We start from the raw sequence: 20,431 nt of genomic DNA, 5'->3' as shown, positions 1-20,431 counted from the left end.
TGTAGGCCCACCTCTTGCAATTTAATGAACAGAATCCATAGGTTAGCGATATGGTCCAGCTGTAAGGAAACCATAACAATAATGTCAAAAAGATAGTTTGCACAGATAGCAATGCCTTGCATTAAGTATTCTAAAAATCCTTGGAAAATGGTGGGAGCACTCATGATGCTGAATGGCAGGTGCTTATAACAGTCCAACCCAAAGGGAGTGTTGGTAACTGCGATCTGTGGAGAGGAAGAATTTAGCTGACACTGCAGGTATGCCTCCACCGAGTCAGTCTTTGAAAAACACTCACCACCAGGCAGTTTCACAAGTATTTCTGCAGGTCAGGAAAACTGATTGTGCATCAACAGCAGATTTAAAATCTCCCCACAAACAAAATCCTCTCATAGGCGTTTGGATAACAACCAGAGGCATAGCCCACTGGCTGGAAGGAATGGGTTCAATGATGCCCTGGCCATGCAACCTGTCCAGTTCTTCCTTGAAACCTTGCTACAGGGCAAATAGAATAGGCTGAACATGACAGAACTTGCAATGGCAGTCAACTTCAGGGTTATGTGGGCCTTGGAATCTTTGGCAGCACCCAATCCCATCAGAAACAAAAGACCTTAACTCATGGCATAGGTCATCCAGTGCCTGGAACGAGTTGGAGTCAGAACTCAAGGCAGAGGTGATCCAATGCTTGGAATAGGGTGGAGTCAGAAATGAAATGCACAGCGCACTGAATTTGAAACCTAAAAACTGTGACTGCGGGGTAAACGTGAAGGTCCCAGCTGTGCAGTGGTGCGATGCTGTGATACTCCAGAAACTCCGTGTCCACATCTGGGGCACAGATTAGAGAGTAGATGGAAAGGAAAGTTGAGGGTGACTCCTTTGATTTACATGAAGCCATATTGAAACCAAGTAAACGCGAAATGATAGCTGCTTACTACTATGGTTCAAAATAGACATTCTTACAGAACAGAAATAAGCTAACTGAGTAAATGAATACTTTTACGAAAAGAAATGCTAATGAAACAAATTGTGATAAATCTTTAGTTAAAAACTTATCGCTCGAGCTTTTAAATTAATTACTATTTGCATTTACATACAGTGAACTGCCAGTGCCTTGAGCTTCGGGTGACAGTGAAGCTGCTTTGTTTTGTAAATATCAGTTCTTTCTTTGCAGCAGTTTTATTTTACTCCTTAGTTTTTCCTCTCTTGGACTGTGAACTAATAAATGCACTTCACTCCCAGCAGAAACAATTGTTGTTGAACACTCTTCAGAGGTTTCAGGGTATACCTCAGTGCTGGAGTTTTCATTTGTGTTTTGAACCGGAAAGTAACGCATAGGCATTACTTTAAATTAAGACTGTAGGCTGATTGAAATTTAATTTTTCACAGATGTTTTGAATTATGCCCAGACCTGTAAGTTCGTTCTAACATTTTATTTAATATAAATCATGTTTGTGTAATAAATGATGATTGATAAGTGTCGCAAAGAAACTTCTGTCAACTTTGTCCAAAATATGAGATGTGTTCAGCTTTTCCATTACGTAGCTGTTGGTGTAGGATGTCTTCTTTTTCTTCATTTTCTTTCAGCTGTAAGTACTACAATAACTTGTGGTTACTAGTTTGAGAAACGTGCATTTGCTTCCATGAACTGTTCACAACTGTTTTTATGATAAATATGACCCCGCTAAGTGTGAATTGCCAACTGTAAAGTAATTAAAGCTTCTAATTTTATATTCGACATTCTCACGTACAGCTTATATAGCTTCCTGTAAAATTATATGCAAACCCAAATTTTTGTTTGCCTTTCTTTTTCATGCCTTTTGGGAAAGTATTAATAAATACAATACAGTAAACATTATTTCTGTTTATTTTGCAGTGTAAGTAACATAAAAATTGGAAACAGGAAAGATAAAATAGCTTCCACGGACAGAATCGAATCTGTGACCCATGCTTGACCATTCCACACTCTTGCCACTACGCCACACACTGCTTACAACTTGTGCTACCATAAATGGCTCATCCCTCACCCAAGCCACACCAAAATTGCTGTTTTCTTTTAAATGCCTGGCCATGTGAAACTCTCACTTCTGTCTCTTGTACTTCAGGCCAAACGCTGCACATACTATAAATTTGGATAAAACCGGTAATCTGTTTGTGAGCTGCAGGCAACTTGTGTGTGGTGTGCTCAGGCAGTGCCCTAAAATAAAATATTTTAACTTCCATTTTCCCCATACAGGGTGAGATTGGCTTTCCTTCCAATTTCAAAAACAGTTATGATGTGTTAGCTACATTTAGTATACAGCAATGTGCACCTAAAATGAACCAAACGTACCAAGTAGCCAGTGACCACACTTTAGTGCAGACCATTCAAATTTTGCACTGCAGAGTGCTTGGAAATTAAGTATTACAGTAACTATGATACATAAAGAACAAGTAGACACTTCTTCATCAAGCTGTGATATGAAACCATAAGAGACAAAAGAAATCAATTTTGTATGTCAATTATTTTCCTCGGGATCGAATGAGAGATGATATATGCAGTAGTGAAGGAGATGTACAAATGTGATACAAGTCGTTTTTAATTTTGGAAAGAAATGGAGAGTTTAGTGAGCTTTTACTGTTTACAGCAAGAAAATCAGGAAACTTGTTTTTCTCATGTACTGCTATCAGCTTCTTCTAGCTGGTTACTTTCCTGTGTGGCCTTTTCTCGTACTACCTATTAAAAGTATTGCACCCCTCTGCCTGGAGCAGAATGGACTGTGTGGTGTCACATATCTGGAAGCTGGCATATGATTGGTTACATGAGCACAAATAAACCAGCACTTCCGACTTAAACCCCAGAGATCAGCTTCTCACACTTGATAGGACTGGCCAGGCTTCTTTTGTGCTGGTGAAACATCATATGGGAAACCACAATGTGGATTTGTTTAAGATAATAAGCACTGAGCAACTCACATACCCGAGAAAACAACAATGCTGCAATGTCCATTAACAGAGCAAGTTTCTGAAGCAAATCAAATGTTTCAGGACAAGAAAAAGGATTTTCGCAAAATTGGGTCAACTACTTATAATGTCACAGAATTGCAGTACATGGCATTAGTGGCAGTACATGTGTTACATAACAGGAATCTCGTATAGACACATCTAATTTGCATGGTGGGTGCTACTGTGTCCGATATAGCTGTTTTTATGAATGTGGATGTGATCACTTCCAGGGAAATGATGAAAACATAACATTTTGCCAAATAAGCTGCAACAAACGTGTAAAACAGTTACACAATCACACAGTTTCTCTGTGCTCTGTCAAAACATATGTTTTTAACGTTTTTGGAGTTGTGTTCTGCTTTGGAAGCCTTGACTCTTGAATTCCTTTTTTTGTAACATAGTTCACACATGTTTATTTGTTGTTTTCATTTCTGTAAGATATTTATGTCATATCTCGCCTGCTCTCACTATTCATCACATTTACTTGTGACAGTAATATATTTGTACCACATGGCTTATATTCTATAACCAATGTATAGTATGACAACTGCCAAGGCTACAGAAAGAGAGCAAATATTTCAGTGACCAGATGGGCAGTTCATAATGTTATGAAGGAAAAAACATATGGAACTAGAGTGTTTTGAACATGGCTCTCCCGCATGGACTCCAACAATGTGACCAGTATGCACCAAGCAAGGTGGTGCAATCATAAGACACATCTCATGTATTTGGAAGGGTTGCAGTTAAAGACCCTGTCTATGCATCCAGATTAAATTTTCCATTATATCCCTAAGTTGTTCAAGGTGAATTTGAGGATAGTACTTGTGAAAGGACATGCTTGATTTCCTTCCCCTTCCTCCCACAATCAGAGCTTGTGCTCAGTCTTTAACAATATTGATATCAACATTGTTAAATTCATCCTAATCGTCAAATATGGGGTGTCTAGGAAACCTGCTTTCTCGGATCGCTAGACAGCATTCAAACAAATTGTATTAATGAGTTTTATTACAAATGGTAAAGATTACTTTGTTCATTACACAGATGTGTCGCAAGCAAAAGGCGACCTACAAAATAAACAAGCTTCTTCAGTATAAACAATTCCTAAGTCGCTGCTATATAAGTGCCTAATGTTGAAGCTACTCTTCTACAAGTCTGTGACCAGCCGGACACGGCACTTATGTCCTCTTCACCTAGGGGCACTACTGTTGCGTTATCGTTCTGGAAAGGGGTCACTCAGCATGCTATTGGCTGAACTCTTCTCACAGTCATCTTTTCTCTATTGATCCCAACTGGCATGCTGGTGCTTGACCTTATGCCGTAACAAAGAGGATGTTAAACCATAACCTTCTGTCCTTTGTTGCTTAGAAGTGGCTATTGACAGGAGACACCATTTGTCCATTATGAGTATATTATGAGGAGGTAGTATGTGAACTCTGAGCGTACACTTGGTTGCTTTCCAAATAGACCAAAGTGCTTTTCAGACAACTGTAGCATTATAGAAGCCTTGTCATATGAGTAGTTTGTTCTTCAGGAAAATTCCATGCCCACTGAGCAGCCATCATTCATTAAAGGATGCCATTAGTCTTTGACAAGAGTGATGTAATCTGCTTTCAGAGCGCCTTTTGTAATAGTTATATGCATCCTATATACTGTGAAATGGCCTCATTATGTAATAATGCCACTTTTCACCTTCAGGTGTCCAGAATGTACTTGTTATGCATGGGTTTGCTGGAGGATGACTTACCATGTCATAACCATCCATAGTGAGAGAAGCATTGCTCCTGTGATAAGACTGCATGTTGAGATTGTTCCATGGCACAATCACAATCTGCTGATGTAAATAATAGACTCGTTTAGACAAAGAGAATGCACATATTGCTCATTTGCAACAGAGATGACCCTTTGTGGCAGTGTGTGGTAAATGATGATCTCCAAGTAGTTGTGCCTTCCCCAGAATTGTTCTCCACTAACAGGTCCATCACAAAAGAAACTAGTGAAACTTTTGTTGTGCAATATTAGTATGCACTGGTTTTTTTGACTTTGAACAGTGTTCTTATGCTCTGATGGGTTTCATGAAAGTAAGTCAACTTACAACTGCTTCTGTATACATGATCACCATATGGCGCATGGCAAAGGATACCCTGTACCACTACTAGTCATTGCTCTTCTGTTCACTTGCAAATAGGGCAAGGGAAAGTTGTCTACATACTCCTGTATGAGCCCTAATCTCTCTTAGTCTTATTTTCATGGTCCTTATGGGAAATGTACATTGCTGACAGTAAAAGAATTCTGCAGCCAGCCTCAAATGCTAGTTCTGTAAATTTTCGCAGTAGTGCTCCACAAAAAGAGCATCAGCTTCACTCCAGTGATTCCCATTTGAGTTCCTGAAACATCCCCTTAATAATTGTGCATTGTTCGAACCTACCGGTAACAAATGTAGCAGCCCATCTCGGAATTGCTTTGATGTTGTCCTTTAATCTGACCTGGTGCTGATAGGAAACACTCAAACAGTCCTCAATAGTGGTTTCTCACTAGTGTTCTGTATGCTGTCTCCTGTACAGAAGAACCACACTTTCCTATGATTCTCCCAGTAAACCGAAGTCAGTCAGTCAGTCAGTCATTCGCTTTCCCTTGTACAGTCCTTACATAACCATTCCATTTCATGTCACTTTGCAACATTACGCCTAGGTATTTAATCAAAATGGCTGTCATGCAGCACATAACTGATGCTGTACTCAAACATTATGGGTTTGTTTTTCCTACTCATCTGCATTAATTTAAATTTTTCTACATTTAGAGCTAGCTGCCATTCATCACACTAGCTAGAAACTATGTGTAAGTCATCTTGTATCCTCCCAGAGTCACTCGACGATGACACCTTCCCATACACCACAGCGTCATCAGCAAACAGCCACATACTGCTACATACCTGTCCAGTCAGATCATTTATGTCTATAGAAAATAACAGTTGTCCTATCACACTTCTCTGTGGCACTCCTGATGATACTCTTGTCTCTGATGAACACTTGCTGTCGAGGACAACGTACTGGGTTCTATTACTTAAGAAGTCTTCAAGCCACTCACATGCCTGGGAACCTATTCCGTATGCTTGTACCTTTGTTAACAGTCAGCAGTGTGGCACCATGTCAAATGCCTTATGAAAAACTAGGAATATGGAATCTGCCTTTTGCCCTTGTGGTTCACTGGATCTTGTGCGAGAAAAGAGAAAGCTGAGTTTTACATGAGCGATGCTTTCTGAGATCTTACTGATTTGTGCATGGAAACTTTTCCCCCCTCAAGAAAATTTATTATATTTGAACTGAGAATATGTTCAAGGATTCTGCAGTAAACCTATGTTAAATATATTGTTTCTTTATTGTGGGACCTGCAGCATATATTATGTCAGAGTAGGACATTATGTAGAGCTGCTTAATTTTTTATTTTGGTATATAAATTTCTTTCAGCTTTATTGCCTTCATCATTACATCTGCAAACAATTGCATTTATTTATAATTTACGTAATATATAATTTATAAAAGTTTTATATTTGATGGTTTACTCATGTCCTAGCGTAGATGGACATTTGTCAACTTAGAGTAAATGATTATTGCTGTCTGTAGTTCATGGTTGTAATATTACTTTCTGTGATGTTTTAAAGCTGTTTGATAATTTGCTGTGGCACATGGTGCTATAATACTTTTTTACTGTCTGACAGTCATAGAAATTCAAGGTTGACAGCTTGTTATTTACTCAAAGATATTTGCGTTGTTGTGATAATTACTGTGTTGTCATTAATAAATTAAATCATTATTTCATTGTTTACATGTAATCTATCTATTTGTTCTTCTGTCATTATGATTTTATTTAATTTGTTTGCCAAAGATTTTAGTGTTTCCATATATGATACAGTTAGTCAGGGAAGCTCATGTGTGTCAGTTTTTACTTGTTCTGTCATTAATTATAACCCAGAAAATTTTTTCTTTAGTCTTGAGTTTTGGTTTTTGTAAAAGATCCAGCTCTCTTTCTTTATTGATGACACACTTATAGCTACTTTTGACATATATATCTGTACACACCAAACCATGATAATGTGTGGCAAGAAGTAAATAGTTCTCCATTATCACTGTTGCTCCTTCCTAATACCAGTACTATTTCCCGCCTTGTTGTCTCATTCATAGGATGAATGAGGTGACTGCTGTCAGACTTTGATGTAAAACTGATTTTACCTCATTTTAATCCCTCTTGGAATTTACGGAGTAAGTGTTTCCATAGTAGTGAAAGTCTTTCTAATAGTGTCTCCCACTGCAGTTGTTGAATGTATCTGAGACGCTCTTGTTATATTTCGTAACACTGTTGTTCTCTCTCCCTCTCCCTCTCCCTCTCCCTCTCCCTCTCCCTCTCCCTCTCCCTCTCCCTCTCCCTCTCCCTCTCCTCCCTCTCCCTCTCCCTCTCCCTCTCCCTCTCCTCCCTCTCCCTCTCCCTCTCCCTCTCCCTCTCCCTCTCCCTCTCCCTCTCCCTCTCCCTCTCCCTCTCCCTCTCCCTCTCCCTCTCCCTCTCCCTCTCCCTCTCCCTCTCCCTCTCCCTCTCCCTCTCTCTCCCCCCCTCCTGTTAGCTGAACTTGATAAGAGTCCCAAAGCGATGAACACCTGTCAAAAATAATCAAATGAGAGTTTCCTAAATGATTTCCATTGGCGAATTACACTACTTTAGGATTCTACCTATGAATTTCAGTCCCTCTGCCTTCCCACAACTAAATTTTTGTGATTGTTCCATATTAAATTGCTCTGGATGAATACCTCAAAGTATTTGACTTGTTCTGACTTATTCCATTGCTTGATTAGTCTGACATAATCAAACAATATTGAGTCCTGTAGCCTATTGGCAGACATTGTTTTACATATACTTATATTTGGGATCAGTTGCCTTTTTTTTTTGTATGATGCACGGATGCTTTTCATGTTTTTGTGCATTTTCCAATAATTTTGTAATGATACAACCCTCATAATATCCCCCTGTGGGTTCGGGGGTAAGAATAGGCCCACGGTATTCCTGCCTGTCGTAAGAGGCGACTAAAAGGAGTCTCAAACGTTTTGGCCTTGTGAGATGGTCCCCTAACGGGTTTGACCTCCATCCTTCTAAATTTTCCGAAGAGCGAGCCGATTGGGGAAGGGCGCCTTACAAGGAGCGATGTGTCCATCATGCATTACCATCTCTAGCCAGGTTTGTCGTCATCGCTTAGCAGTCCCGCTCACCTACCATCTCTTGGGCGTGGATTTGTTCTTGGGTGCAGTTTATTGCAGTCTGCTATGCTGTCTCGCTTTATGCGCCAATGACGATATTGGACTACATCACCTGAAATCCAGCACGGTAGCCAGTCCGTTGTGGTGGGGCCGCCATGTACCCTGTTGGTTGTAGCCCCCTGACTACACAGGGATCGCTCTGCTGATGCCAGCGCCGTTAACTCCCCACGTATGCCAAGGAGTAGATGCCTATCTCCTTGGGGCATTGGGACTCCCGGCAATGGCCATCCTGCCAGGTGGTCGTTGCTGAGGCTGGGTGGCGCCCATGGGGAGGGCCCTTGGTCGGAGTAGGTGGCATCAGGGCGGATGACCCGCAATGAAGCGTGGTACATCATCTCTTGCTGGCGGCCAGCCGCCAGCAGTCTCTAAGCGTTCCAGGGCTCAATACAACGCAACTACATATGACCCCAAATCGTTCCCCTCCCTGGCTACACCATGGGAGGAACGAAAGACTAAGGATGCCAGCGAACCATACTCGCCCCGCTACCTGGTGTGTACGAGAGCTGATGGTGAATCCTTTACATCCATGAAGCCTCAGTTCTTCGTCGAGCACTTAGAGGACAAGTTCGTGGAGCTGGGGGGCTTGTCCAAAATGCGCTCGGGCTCGGTTTTGATCAAATCGGCGTCCTCCGCCCAGTCCCGCCGGTTACTCGATTGTCACAAGCTGGGGGATGTTCCGGTTACAATCACGCCCCATAAGAGTCTTAATATGGTCCAGGGCATAATATTCCATCGGGACCTTCTATTGCAGTCCGATGACGAGCTTCGCGCCAATTTAGAGCGGCGAGGTGTTCACTTCGTCCGGCGCGTACATCGTGGTCCAAGGGATAAGCAGGTTGCCACCGGTGCCTTCATCTTGGCCTTCGAGGGTGATACTTTACCTGAGAAGGTCAAGGTGATGGTCTATCGTTGTGCCGTCAAGCCATATATCCCTCCCCCGATGCGGTGCTTTAAGTGCTGGAAGTTCGGGCATATGTCTTCCCGCTGTACTTCCAGCCTCACATGTCGAGATTGTGGATGCCCATCACATCCCAATACTCCATGTGCTCCGCCTCCCATCTGTGTAAATTGCGGAGAGCACCACTCGCCTTGCTCGCCGGACTGCAGGATCTTCCAGAAAGAGCGCAAAATCATGGAGTATAAGACCCTGGACCGCCTGACATACACTGAGGCCAGGCAGAAGTTCGAATGCCTCCATCCTGTTCGAATGACTGCCTCTTACACCGCGGCTACTACTGTTATGGCCCCATTAGCTCTCCCTCAGACTGCCACCTCTCAGAGCCGGAATGCTACACCTGCCCCCTTGATGGTGGGGGGCACTTCGCTCCCTGCTGCTCCTGCACTACCTGCCTCAGGAGCAGCAACCCCCCAACCATCGGGGACATCAGTCCCCACTTCTAAGCTGGGGAAGCCTCAAACTTCCCCGGCTCGAGTAGCACGGAAAGAGTCCCTTCCTTCCCAGGTTTCCGCCTCTGGGAAGGGTGACGTCAGCCAATGGAAGAAAAGCAGACCAGCGGCTGGTCGCAGGGCTTCCCGCTCCTCCTCCGTCCCGGAGACTGACTCGCTGGAGCCCTCCCAGCCAATGAAACCCAAGGACCAGAGAGACAAGACGAAGAAGAAGACCTCTAAGGCCAAGGAACACGCGGTGGCATCCACCCCACTGCTCCCTACAGGCTCTGCGTCCGAGGATAAGGTGGAGATCCGGGCGTCCGCTGAGGACCTGGATCTCGCCGGACCCTCGGACACCATGGAAGCAGATTGTACTGGTCCTCCATCGGTGGCAGCAGGTGACCCAGTGGCGTGATCTGCCTCCTCGGCCCCTTCACGCCTTTTTCGGACATGGACAAAGCGATACTCCAGTGGAACTGCAGCGCTTTTTTCCACCACCTTGCTGAGCTTCGCCAACTCATCAGCAGTCACCCTTTCCTCTGCATTGCCCTACAGGAAACTTGGTTTCCGGCAATGCGGACCCCTGCCCTACGTGGGTATCGGGGTTATTACAAGAACCGGGCAGCTTATGAGAGGGTATCTGGTGGAGTCTGCGTCTACATCCTTAACTCTGTCTAAAGCGAATGTGTACCTCTTCACACACCTTTAGAGGCTGTCGCTGTAAGGATGTGGACGCCTCAGCCTATTACTGTCTGCAGTTTGTATCTTCCGCCAGATGGTGATGTCTCGCGTCATGTGTTGGCTGCATTGATAGCACAACTGCCTCCTCCTTTTGTGTTACTGGGCGACCTTAACGCCCATAACCCCCTGTGGGGTAGCGCCGCGATTACTGGCCGGGGTAGAGATGTCGAGACTCTTCTCTCGCAGCTTGACCTCTGCCTCTTAAACACGGGAGAGCCGACATATTTCAGCGTAGTCCATGGCACATTTTCGGCCATCGACCTTTCTATCTGCAGCCCCGGACTTTCACCATCCATCCACTGGAGTGTCCATGACGACTTATGTGGTAGTGACCATTTCCCCATCTTTCTGTCACTACCACAGCGTCACTCTTCTGAACGCCCCTCCAGATGGGCTCTGAATAAGGCTGATTGGGGCTTGTTCTCCTCTCTCGCCACTATCGCACCTCCTTCCCATGACACCATTGATGCGGTGGTTCAGTCGGTCATCACCGGCATCGTTTCTGCGGCGGCATCTGCGATTCCCTGTTCATCCGGGTCCCCTCGGCGGAGGACTGTGCCTTGGTGGGCGCCCGAGATCGCAGAGGCGATTAGAGATCGCCGGCGGGCTCTTCAACGCCATAAGCGGCACACGTCCTTGGAGAACCTCATCGTTTTTAAACAGCTCCGTGCCCGTGCCCGACGCCTTATTCCCCAACGGAAGCGGGAGTGCTGGGAACGGTATGTTTCCACCATTGGCGTCCGTACCTCTGCATCGCAGGTTTGGGCTAAGATTAGGCGACTCCATGGCTATCGGCCGCCTGTCTCTGTCCCTGGGCTTTCGCTGAATGGAGTGGTGTGTCCTGACTCCGACACGATTGCGGACCGGTTAGCAGCGCATTTTGCTCAGTGTTCCGCATCTACGAATTACCCACTGGCCTTCCGCTCCCGGAAAGAGCGGTTGGAAAGTTGGAGGCTTTCCTTTCACACGCGCCACGCGGAGTCGTACAATGCTCCTTTCAGCGACTGGGAATTCCAGAGTGCACTATCTGCTTGCCCTGATACGGCTCCTGGGCCAGACCGCATCCACAGCCAGATGCTGAAACACCTCTCTGTGAATTGCCAGCGACCCCTCCTAGATGTTTTCAACCGCATCTGGGTTGAGGGTGTGTCTCAATGGCGAGAAAGCATCGTCCTCCCCGTGTTGAAACCTGGCAAGAACCTGCTGGAGGTGGACAGCTACCGCCCCATAAGCCTCACCAACGTTCTTTGCAAGTTGCTAGAACGTATGGTGAGCCGGAGGTTGAGTTGGCTCCTCGAGTCTCGAGGCCTTCTGGCTCCGTCTCAGGGTGGGTTCCGTAAAGGCCGCTCTGCCGTCGATAATCTGGTCTCCCTAGAGTCTGCCGTCCGTACAGCCTTTGCACGCCGCCAACATCTGGTTGCCATCTTCTTCGACATGCGGAAGGCGTACGATACGACTTGGCGATATCACATCCTGGCCACACTTCATGGGTGGGGTCTTAGGGGCTCGCTCCCGATTTTTATTCAGAATTTTCTGTCGTCTCGTTCCTTCCGCGTGCAAGTTGCTGCGTCCCATAGTTCCTCCCGGGTCCAGGAGAACGGGGTCCCACAGGGGTCTGTCCTCAGTGTCTCCCTGTTTTTAATTGCGATCAATGGGCTCGCTGAGGCGGTGGGATCGTCCGTCGCAGCTTCGTTGTATGCAGACGACTTCTGCCTCTACTACAGCTCCGCTGGCATTGCAGTTGCTGAGCGCCAGCTGCAGGGCGCTATCCGCAAGGCGCAGTCGTGGGCTGTAGCGCACGGCTTCCAGTTTTCGGCCGCTAAGACCTGCGTTATGCATTTCTGCCGGCGTCGCACGTTTCACCCTGAGCCACGCCTTTACCTTGACGGTGAACCTCTTGCTGTGGTAGAGACGCATCGGTTCTTGGGACTGGTATTTGATGCCCGGTTTACTTGGCTGCCTCATATTAGGCAGCTTAAACAAACATGCTGGCGGCATTTAAACGCTCTCCGTTGCCTTAGCCACACCGGATGGGGTGCCGATCGGTCCACCCTTCTCCGGCTGTATCAAGCGCTGATCCAGTCCCGCCTTGATTATGGGTGTGTGGCTTATGGTTCGGCATCGCCATCAGCATTGCAATTGCTGGATCCCATCCATCACTGCGGGATCCGACTCGCCACAGGAGCATTTCGGACAAGCCCTGTTGACAGCTTACTTGTGGAGGCTGGTGTTCCTCCATTGCGGATCCGGCGTGACCGACTTCTGGCCGCTTATGCTGCCCACGTTTGTAGCTTGCCAGGGCATCCCTAATATCGTCTCCTGTTCCCGCACTCGATCGTCCATCTTCCAGACAGGCGGCCCCGGTCAGGGTGTACGATCGCGGTTCGCATCCGGGCTCTACTGTGTGGGATTGAGTTTTTTCCTCTCCCGCCTGTTTTCCGGGCCAATCTCCGTCTGCCCCCTTGGTGTGTGCGCCGACCATGCATTCGGCTGGATTTGGCACAGGGTCCGAAAGACTCGGTCCCTCCTCCGGCCCTCCGCCGCCGCTTTGTTTCTCTCCTTGCCGAGTTTCCCGGATCTGCCGTGGCCTATACCGACGGTTTGATGGTCTCTGGTCGCACTGGTTACGCTCTTACTCTAGAGGATCATTGTGAGCAATGGTCGCTGGCACCCGGGAACAGTGTATACACTGCCGAGTTGGTTGACATCTATCGCGCCCTAGAGTATATCCGCTCCCGCTCAGGTGAGTCCTTTGTCATCTGTAGTGACTCCCTGAGTGGTTTACGAGCTCTTGACCAGTGCTTTCCTCGTTCCCGTCTGGTGATGGCCATCCACGAGTCGCTCCATGCTCTTGCCCGTTGCGGCCGCTCCGTGGTCTTTGTTTGGACCCCAGGTCATGTCGGCATCCCGGGCAATGAGCGGGTTGACACGCTGGCTAAACAGGCAGTGAGTTCACCGGCTCTGGAACTCGGCCTTATGGAGTGTGATCTCCTGTCGCTTTTGCGCCAGAAAGTGCTTGGTGCCAAGCCTGGGGTGACGAGTGGCGCACCCTGCCCACGCCCAACAAACTTCGGGCGGTGAAGGAGACGACCGGTGTGTGGCGCTCCTCCATGCGGGCCTCTCGGAAGGACTCTGTCGTCCTCTGCCGGCTGCGCGTTGGCCACACGTGGCTGACGCACGGCCATTTGTTGCGCCGGGAGGACCCACCGCTATGTCGCTGCGGGGCAGCTCTGACGGTGGTCCACATTTTGGTGGACTGCCCGCTTTTAACAGGACTCAGGCAGACGTTTGCGCTGCCTGATACCCTCCCTGCCCTTTTATGTGATGACATTGCTATGGCGGACCTCGTGTTGAGTTTTATTCGGGCAGGGGGTTTTTATCGTATGATTTGAGTGTTTGTCCTTTTATTTCCTGTATTGACTTGGGCCTTTGGCCTGTGGTTTTAAACTGTGGGTTTTAATGTCATTTGGTAGTTGGCTTTTCCTTATTTTCGTGGTCGGCCAACCACCTTCACACTCGGTGTGATTTTGGTTCCGTTTGTCTGGTCTTTGTCTGTCTTTCTTGTATTGTGTCGTCCTTTGTCTCAGTTCTCCTTTTTTCACGACTGACAGTTTTTATTTCGTGTGATTTTATCGTGGAACAAGGGACCGATGACCTTAGCAGTCTGGTCCCTTCAATCCCACACCCAACCAACCAACCAACCAACCCTCATAATATACAACTGTGCCAATCTCAAGGAGTATGAGAGACATGCCTTTATTATCAGGTAACTTCCACATATATCATGCTACTTGATTGAGAAGTAGCAGCTTCGGTCTCGTAAACTGACATACGGCCAGGAGAGTGGTGTGCTGACCACATGCACCTCTATATCTGTATGTAGTGATGCCTGTAGGCTGAGAATGACATGGCAGCCAGTTGGTACCGTTGGGCCTTCATGGCCTGTTCAGGCAGAGTTTAGTTTAGTTCCACATATATCAAGAATAGTAAGCTGTATCACACTTTTTTTGAGTTAAGTGTGATACAATGTCCACTTCTGTTAGTTTCTCTTCCAGGGAGGCAATTCTTCTGGAAAACCTGGAGTTCTCAGGGAATTACATATAACCTGTAAAACTCAGGGAATTTCACAAAATCTCTGGGAATTTTGCGTTGTTAACCTAGTGTTGAAATTGAATTTTATTGAGTTTTATAAATCACAGAATTTAAAATACTTAATATCTCAAAGTGAGTTAATTATATTGTCACATAGAGGAAGGTGTAAGTAGATGAATGACGGACACTAACTTCACTTAACGAAGGTTTATTTAGCACTTGCACATACAAGAGCGTGGAGCGAACTGCCTCTGACCAGAACACATACGGTATATATACAGCTACAGAACATTCCAGTACAATGATTCTTGCCATTTGTGGATACTTCTAAAATGTACTCAAACCGAATATAGAAATTAAAATCTTATATTTCAGGTGAGTTTTTGAACTAACGACCCTCCATGTATCATATCTACCACACTACGACAATTGAGCTACCTTGCTTCTTCTGCGACATCCTCCCTCCTTAAGAGAACAGCGTCTTGGTGTTACATACTCTTAGTCCGGGAACGAGTCATCGGTCCTGCATACTCCGGTTCACGATGATTGATATTCGCACTGGCAGTGATCTTCTTAGAACTTCCCTTGCCGCTACGTTCTTCGTCACCTTTCCGCTTGTTGCCTGTCACTGGAGCTTCAAATTTATCCTGGGTTGCAGGATCCTTATAGGACTTCATTCAAAGGACGTGGATCGTATCTCTTATATTTTGTCATCTTGTGTTGGGGTCGAGATCTTCAACTTCATAAGTAACATCATACAACTGTCTTACAACCGTGTAAGGTCCAAGGTAGTGCCTGAGGAGCTTCTCAGAGAGACCAACCTTCTGAACAGAAGTGAAGATCCAGATGAGGGCACCAGGCTGGTAGACAACAGGGCAGTGGCTCACGTCATACCTTCGGCGATAATTTTCTTGAGTCTGCAGCGTGTGGAGTTGAGCTAACTGCCGAGCTTCCTCAGCTCTGGTTAACACCTGGCCGATGTAGTCGTCATCCACGTTATCAGGATGTAACGGAAACACAGTGTCCAGCGTTGTAGTCACCTCATGCTCATGCACCAGGAAAAATGGCGTAAATCCTGTGGTGTCTTGTTTGGCAGTGTTTTAGGCAAACATAACGAGAGGTAGCACCTCATCCCAGTTGCTCTGCTCAAGATTGACGTACATTGACAGCATGTCGGCCAAGGTCTTCTTAAGACATTCAGCAAGCATGTTAGTTTGCAGATGGTAGGGATTTGTCATGTGATGCGTAATGTTGCACCAACGGTTTATCTCTGCCACAAGTTTCGGTTGAAAAACTTTCCCTTGATCTGTAATTAATGATCTTGGGGCACCGTGTTTTAATACAATGTCTTCCACGATGAATTTGGCTACCTCGAATGCTTTGGCTGTTTTCACAGCTTTTGTAATGGCCTAGCGCGTCAGATAATCATTGCTAACAATAATCCATCTATTGCCACTAGCAGACATTGGAAATTGCCTGAGGAGATCAATCCCAGCAGGCTGGAAAGGCGTTTCAGCTGATGGGATTGGTATGAGTCCGTCAGGTGGTTTCTGAGGAACTGTGTTTATCGTCTGGCACTCTCAACAATGTGATATGTATTGAAGGACACTCCTAAAGAAATCTGGCCAGAAAAATCTCTTGCATATCCTTTCATATGTCTTAATAAATCCTAAATGTCCAGCCACAGGCATGTCGTGGAATTTCTGTAGAACATCTAAGCGCATGTGTTTAGGAATCACTGTTAGCATTGGAAATTCCAAACGGATCAAAGTTTTTCTTGCAAAGTACCTTAAATTGTCCTTTCACATCCTCTGACCAATTTAAGGCAAGCATAATTTGAGATATCTTGGCGTCCTTATCCTCAGCAGAGAGATCCTGGAGTGCAGCGAGACAGTCACTATCTTCATCAAAGTCTTGATGGTCTTGCACAGTGTTTCTTGAGAGACAGTCGGCATGTTGGTGTTTTCTTCCATTTTTGTACAATATGGTAATGTCATACGCTTGAAGATGTAGAGCCCAACTGGCGAGTTGTCCTGTTGGATCCTTAAGACCTGTCAACCAACAAAGTGAATGATCATCTGTAACAACTGTGAATGGCCTTCCACAGAGATACTGTCAAAATTTGCACATGGCTCAGATCACAGCAAGACAGTCTCTTTCTGTAGTTGAGTAGTTTCTCTCGGCTTTTGTAAGTGTCCTAGAAGTATAGGCTACAACCTCTCCCCCCCCCCCCCCCCCCAAAAAAAAAAAAACCGAAATCTGCACCAACACAGCACCGATCCCATACCCACTGGCATCTGTGTGTAATTCTGTAGGTGATCTCTCATCATACAGACCAAGTACAGTGTCAGTCATCAGAGCTTTTTGCAGCACATGGAAAGAATCATGTTGAGCATCACCCCAGATAAATTTAGCTTCAGCTTTTAACAACTTTTGGAGTGAAACTTCCTGGCAGATTAAAACTGTGTGCCCGACCGAGACTCGAACTCGGGACCTTTGCCTTTCGCGGGCAAGTGCTCTACCAACTGAGCTACCGAAGCACGACTCACGTCCGGTACTCACAGCTTTACTTCTGCCAGTATCCGTCTCCTACCTTCCAAACTTTACAGAAGCTCTTCTGCGAACCTTGCAGAACTAGCACTCCTGAAAGAAAGGATATTGCGGAGACATGGCTTAGCCACAGCCTGGGGGATGTTTCCAGAATGAGATTTTCACTCTGCAGCGGAGTGTGCGCTGATATGAAACTTCCTGGCAGATTAAAACTGTTCGCAGAAGAGCTTCTGTAAAGTTTGGAAGGTAGGAGACGGATACTGGCAGAAGTAAAGCTGTGAGTACCGGACGTGAGTCGTGCTTCGGTAGCTCAGTTGGTAGAGCACTTGCCCGCGAAAGGCAAAGGTCCCGAGTTCGAGTCTCGGTCGGGCACACAGTTTTAATCTGCCAGGAAGTTTCATATCAGCGCACACTCCGCTGCAGAGTGAAAATCTCATTCTGGAAACATCCCCCAGGCTGTGGCTAAGCCATGTCTCCGCAATATCCTTTCTTTCAGGAGTGCTAGTTCTGCAAGGTTCGCAGAAGAGCTTCTGTAAAGTTTGGAAGGTAGGAGACGGATACTGGCAGAAGTAAAGCTGTGAGTACCGGACGTGAGTCGTGCTTCGGTAGCTCAGTTGGTAGAGCACTTGCCCGCGAAAGGCAAAGGTCCCGAGTTCGAGTCTCGGTCGGGCACACAGTTTTAATCTGCCAGGAAGTTTCATATCAGCGCACACTCCGCTGCAGAGTGAAAATCTCATTCTGGAAACATCCCCCAGGCTGTGGCTAAGCCATGTCTCCGCAATATCCTTTCTTTCAGGAGTGCTAGTTCTGCAAGGTTCGCAGAAGAGCTTCTGTAAAGTTTGGAAGGTAGGAGACGGATACTGGCAGAAGTAAAGCTGTGAGTACCGGACGTGAGTCGTGCTTCGGTAGCTCAGTTGGTAGAGCACTTGCCCGCGAAAGGCAAAGGTCCCGAGTTCGAGTCTCGGTCGGGCACACAGTTTTAATCTGCCAGGAAGTTTCATATCAGCGCACACTCCGCTGCAGAGTGAAAATCTCATTCTGGAAACTTTTGGAGTGGTCTGGCTTTGATACAAAAGTTTTTGATAAAACAACGGTAATAAGAACACAATCCAAGGAAGCTTCTCACATCTCTAATACTTTTAGGAATAGGAAATTCCGTTATAGCTCTCACCTTTTCTGGGTCTGGGCGCACGCCTTCATTTGACACAAGGTGCCCAAGTATTTTGATTTCTTTTGCTCCAAAGAGACACTTTCTTGGATTAAATTTCAGTCTGGCTTGTTGGAGACACTTAAGAACAGCCCTCAGTCTTTTTATGTGTGTATCAAATGTCTCTGAGAACACTATAATGTCATATAAATAGCAAAGACACATTGTCCACTTCAGGTGCCGTAGAAGATTATTATCCATCATTCGTTAAAAAGTTGCTGGTGCATTACATAAACCTAACGGCATTACCTTAAACTCGTACAGGCCCTCAGGGGTGATGAATGCAGTTTTCTCATGATCAGGCTCATCTACTTCGATTTGCCAGTATCCTGAGTACATGTCCAGGGTTGAGAAAAACTGAGGCACCTTCAGACAATCTAATGTATCATAAATTTGTGGAAGAGGGTAAACGTCTACATCTACATCTACATTTATACTCAAAGCCACCCAACAGTTTGTGGCGGAGGGCACTTTACGTGCCACTGTCATTACCTCCCTTTCCTGTTCCAGTCGCGTATGGTTCGCGGGAAGAACGACTGCTGGAAAGCCTCTGTGCGCACTTGAATCTCTCTAATTTTACATTCGTGATCTCCTTGGGAGGTATAAGTTGGGGGAAGCAATATATTTGATACCTCATCCAGAAACGCACCCTCTCGAAACCTGGACAGCAAGCTACAATGCAATGCAGAGCGCCTCTCTTGCAGAGTCTGCCACTTGAGTTTGCTAAACATCTCCATAATGTTATCACAGTTATCAAATAACCCTGTGACGAAACGCGCCGCTCTTCTTTGGATCTTCTCTATCTCCTCTGGCAACCCGACCTGGTACGGATCCCACACTGATAGTGTGTTTTGTAAGCCACCTCCTTTGTTGACGGACTACATTTTCTAAGTACTCTCCCAATGAATCTCAACCTGGCACCCACCTTACCAACAGTTAATTTTATATGATCATTCCACTTCAAACCATACTGTACGCATACTCCCAGATATTTTACAGAAGTAACTGCTAGCAGTGTTTATTCCGCTATCATATAATCATACAGTAAAGGCTCCTTCTTTCTATGTATTCGCAATAAGTTACATTTGTTTATGTTAAGGGTCAGTTGCCACTCCCTGCACCAAGTGCCTATCCACTGCATATCTTCCCGCTTTTCGCTGCAATTTTCTAATGCTGCAACTTCTCTGTATACGACGGCATCATCTGCGAAAAGCCGCGTGGAACTTCCGACACTATCTACTAGGTCATTTATATATATTCTGAAAAGCAATGGTCCCATAACACTCTCCTGTGGCACGCCAGAGGTTACTTTAACGTCTGTAGACGTCTTTCCATTGAGAACAACATGCTGTGTTCTGTTTGCTAAAAACTCTTCAATCCAGTCACACAGCTGGTCTGATGTTCCCTAGGCTCTTACTTTGTTTATCACGTGACAGTGTGGAACTGTATCGAACACCTTCCGGAAGTCGAGGAAAATAGCATCTACCTTGGAGCCTGTATCTAATATTTTCTGGGTCTCGTGAACAAATAAAGCGAGTTGGGTCTCACACGACTGCTGTTTCCGGAATCCATGTTGATTCCTACAGAGTAGATTCTGGGTTTCCAGAAATGACATGATATTCGAGCAAAAAACATGTTCTAAAATTCTACAACAGGTCGACGTCAGAGATATAGGTCTACAGTTTTGCGCATCTGCTCGACGACCCTTCTTGAAGACTGGGATTACCTGTGCTCTTTTCCAATCATTTGGAACCTTCCGTTCCTCTAGAGACTTGCGGTACACGGCTGTTAGAAGGAGGGGCAAGTTCTTTTGTGTACTCTGTGTAGAATCGAATTGGTATCCTGTCAGGTCCAGTGGACTTCCCTCTGTTGAGTGATTTCAGTTGCTTTTCTATTCCTTGGACACTTATTTCGATGTCAGCCATTTTTTCGTTTGTGCGAGGATTAAGAAGAGGAACTGCAGTGCGGTCTTCCTCTGTAAAACAGCTTTGGAAAAAGGTGTTTAGTATTTCAGCTGTATGCGTGTCATCCTCTGTTTCAGTGCCATCATCATCCCAGAGTGTCTGGATATGCTTGTCAAGTTGGTACATAGAATTTTACTTTCGAATTCACTGAACGCTTCACACATAGCCCTCCTTAACGCTAACTTTGAAATCATTTAGCTTCTGTTTGT

At 45.8% G+C, this 20,431-nt stretch overlaps 1 protein-coding gene and 3 non-coding genes across 5 annotated transcripts in view; all 4 read left to right on the top strand.

Moving 5' to 3' along the window:
* The window catches only part of LOC126298850 (rab11 family-interacting protein 1), a 121,235-nt gene that overhangs the window by 13,098 nt on the left and 87,706 nt on the right, over positions 1–20,431 (top strand). The window lies entirely within an intron of this gene.
* Positions 17,350–17,424, top strand: Trnas-cga (transfer RNA serine (anticodon CGA)). Its single transcript has one exon. It is a non-coding gene; the product is annotated as a tRNA-Ser (tRNA).
* Trnas-cga (transfer RNA serine (anticodon CGA)) lies at positions 17,650–17,724 on the top strand. Its single transcript has one exon. It is a non-coding gene; the product is annotated as a tRNA-Ser (tRNA).
* Trnas-cga (transfer RNA serine (anticodon CGA)) lies at positions 17,950–18,024 on the top strand. Its single transcript has one exon. It is a non-coding gene; the product is annotated as a tRNA-Ser (tRNA).

The sequence above is a fragment of the Schistocerca gregaria genome, chromosome X, assembly GCF_023897955.1.
Source record: "Schistocerca gregaria isolate iqSchGreg1 chromosome X, iqSchGreg1.2, whole genome shotgun sequence".
Classification (NCBI taxonomy): Eukaryota; Metazoa; Arthropoda; class Insecta; order Orthoptera; family Acrididae; genus Schistocerca; species Schistocerca gregaria.
Note: the sequence above shows the minus strand (reverse complement) of the source record. Positions and strands in the feature narration are given on the sequence as shown.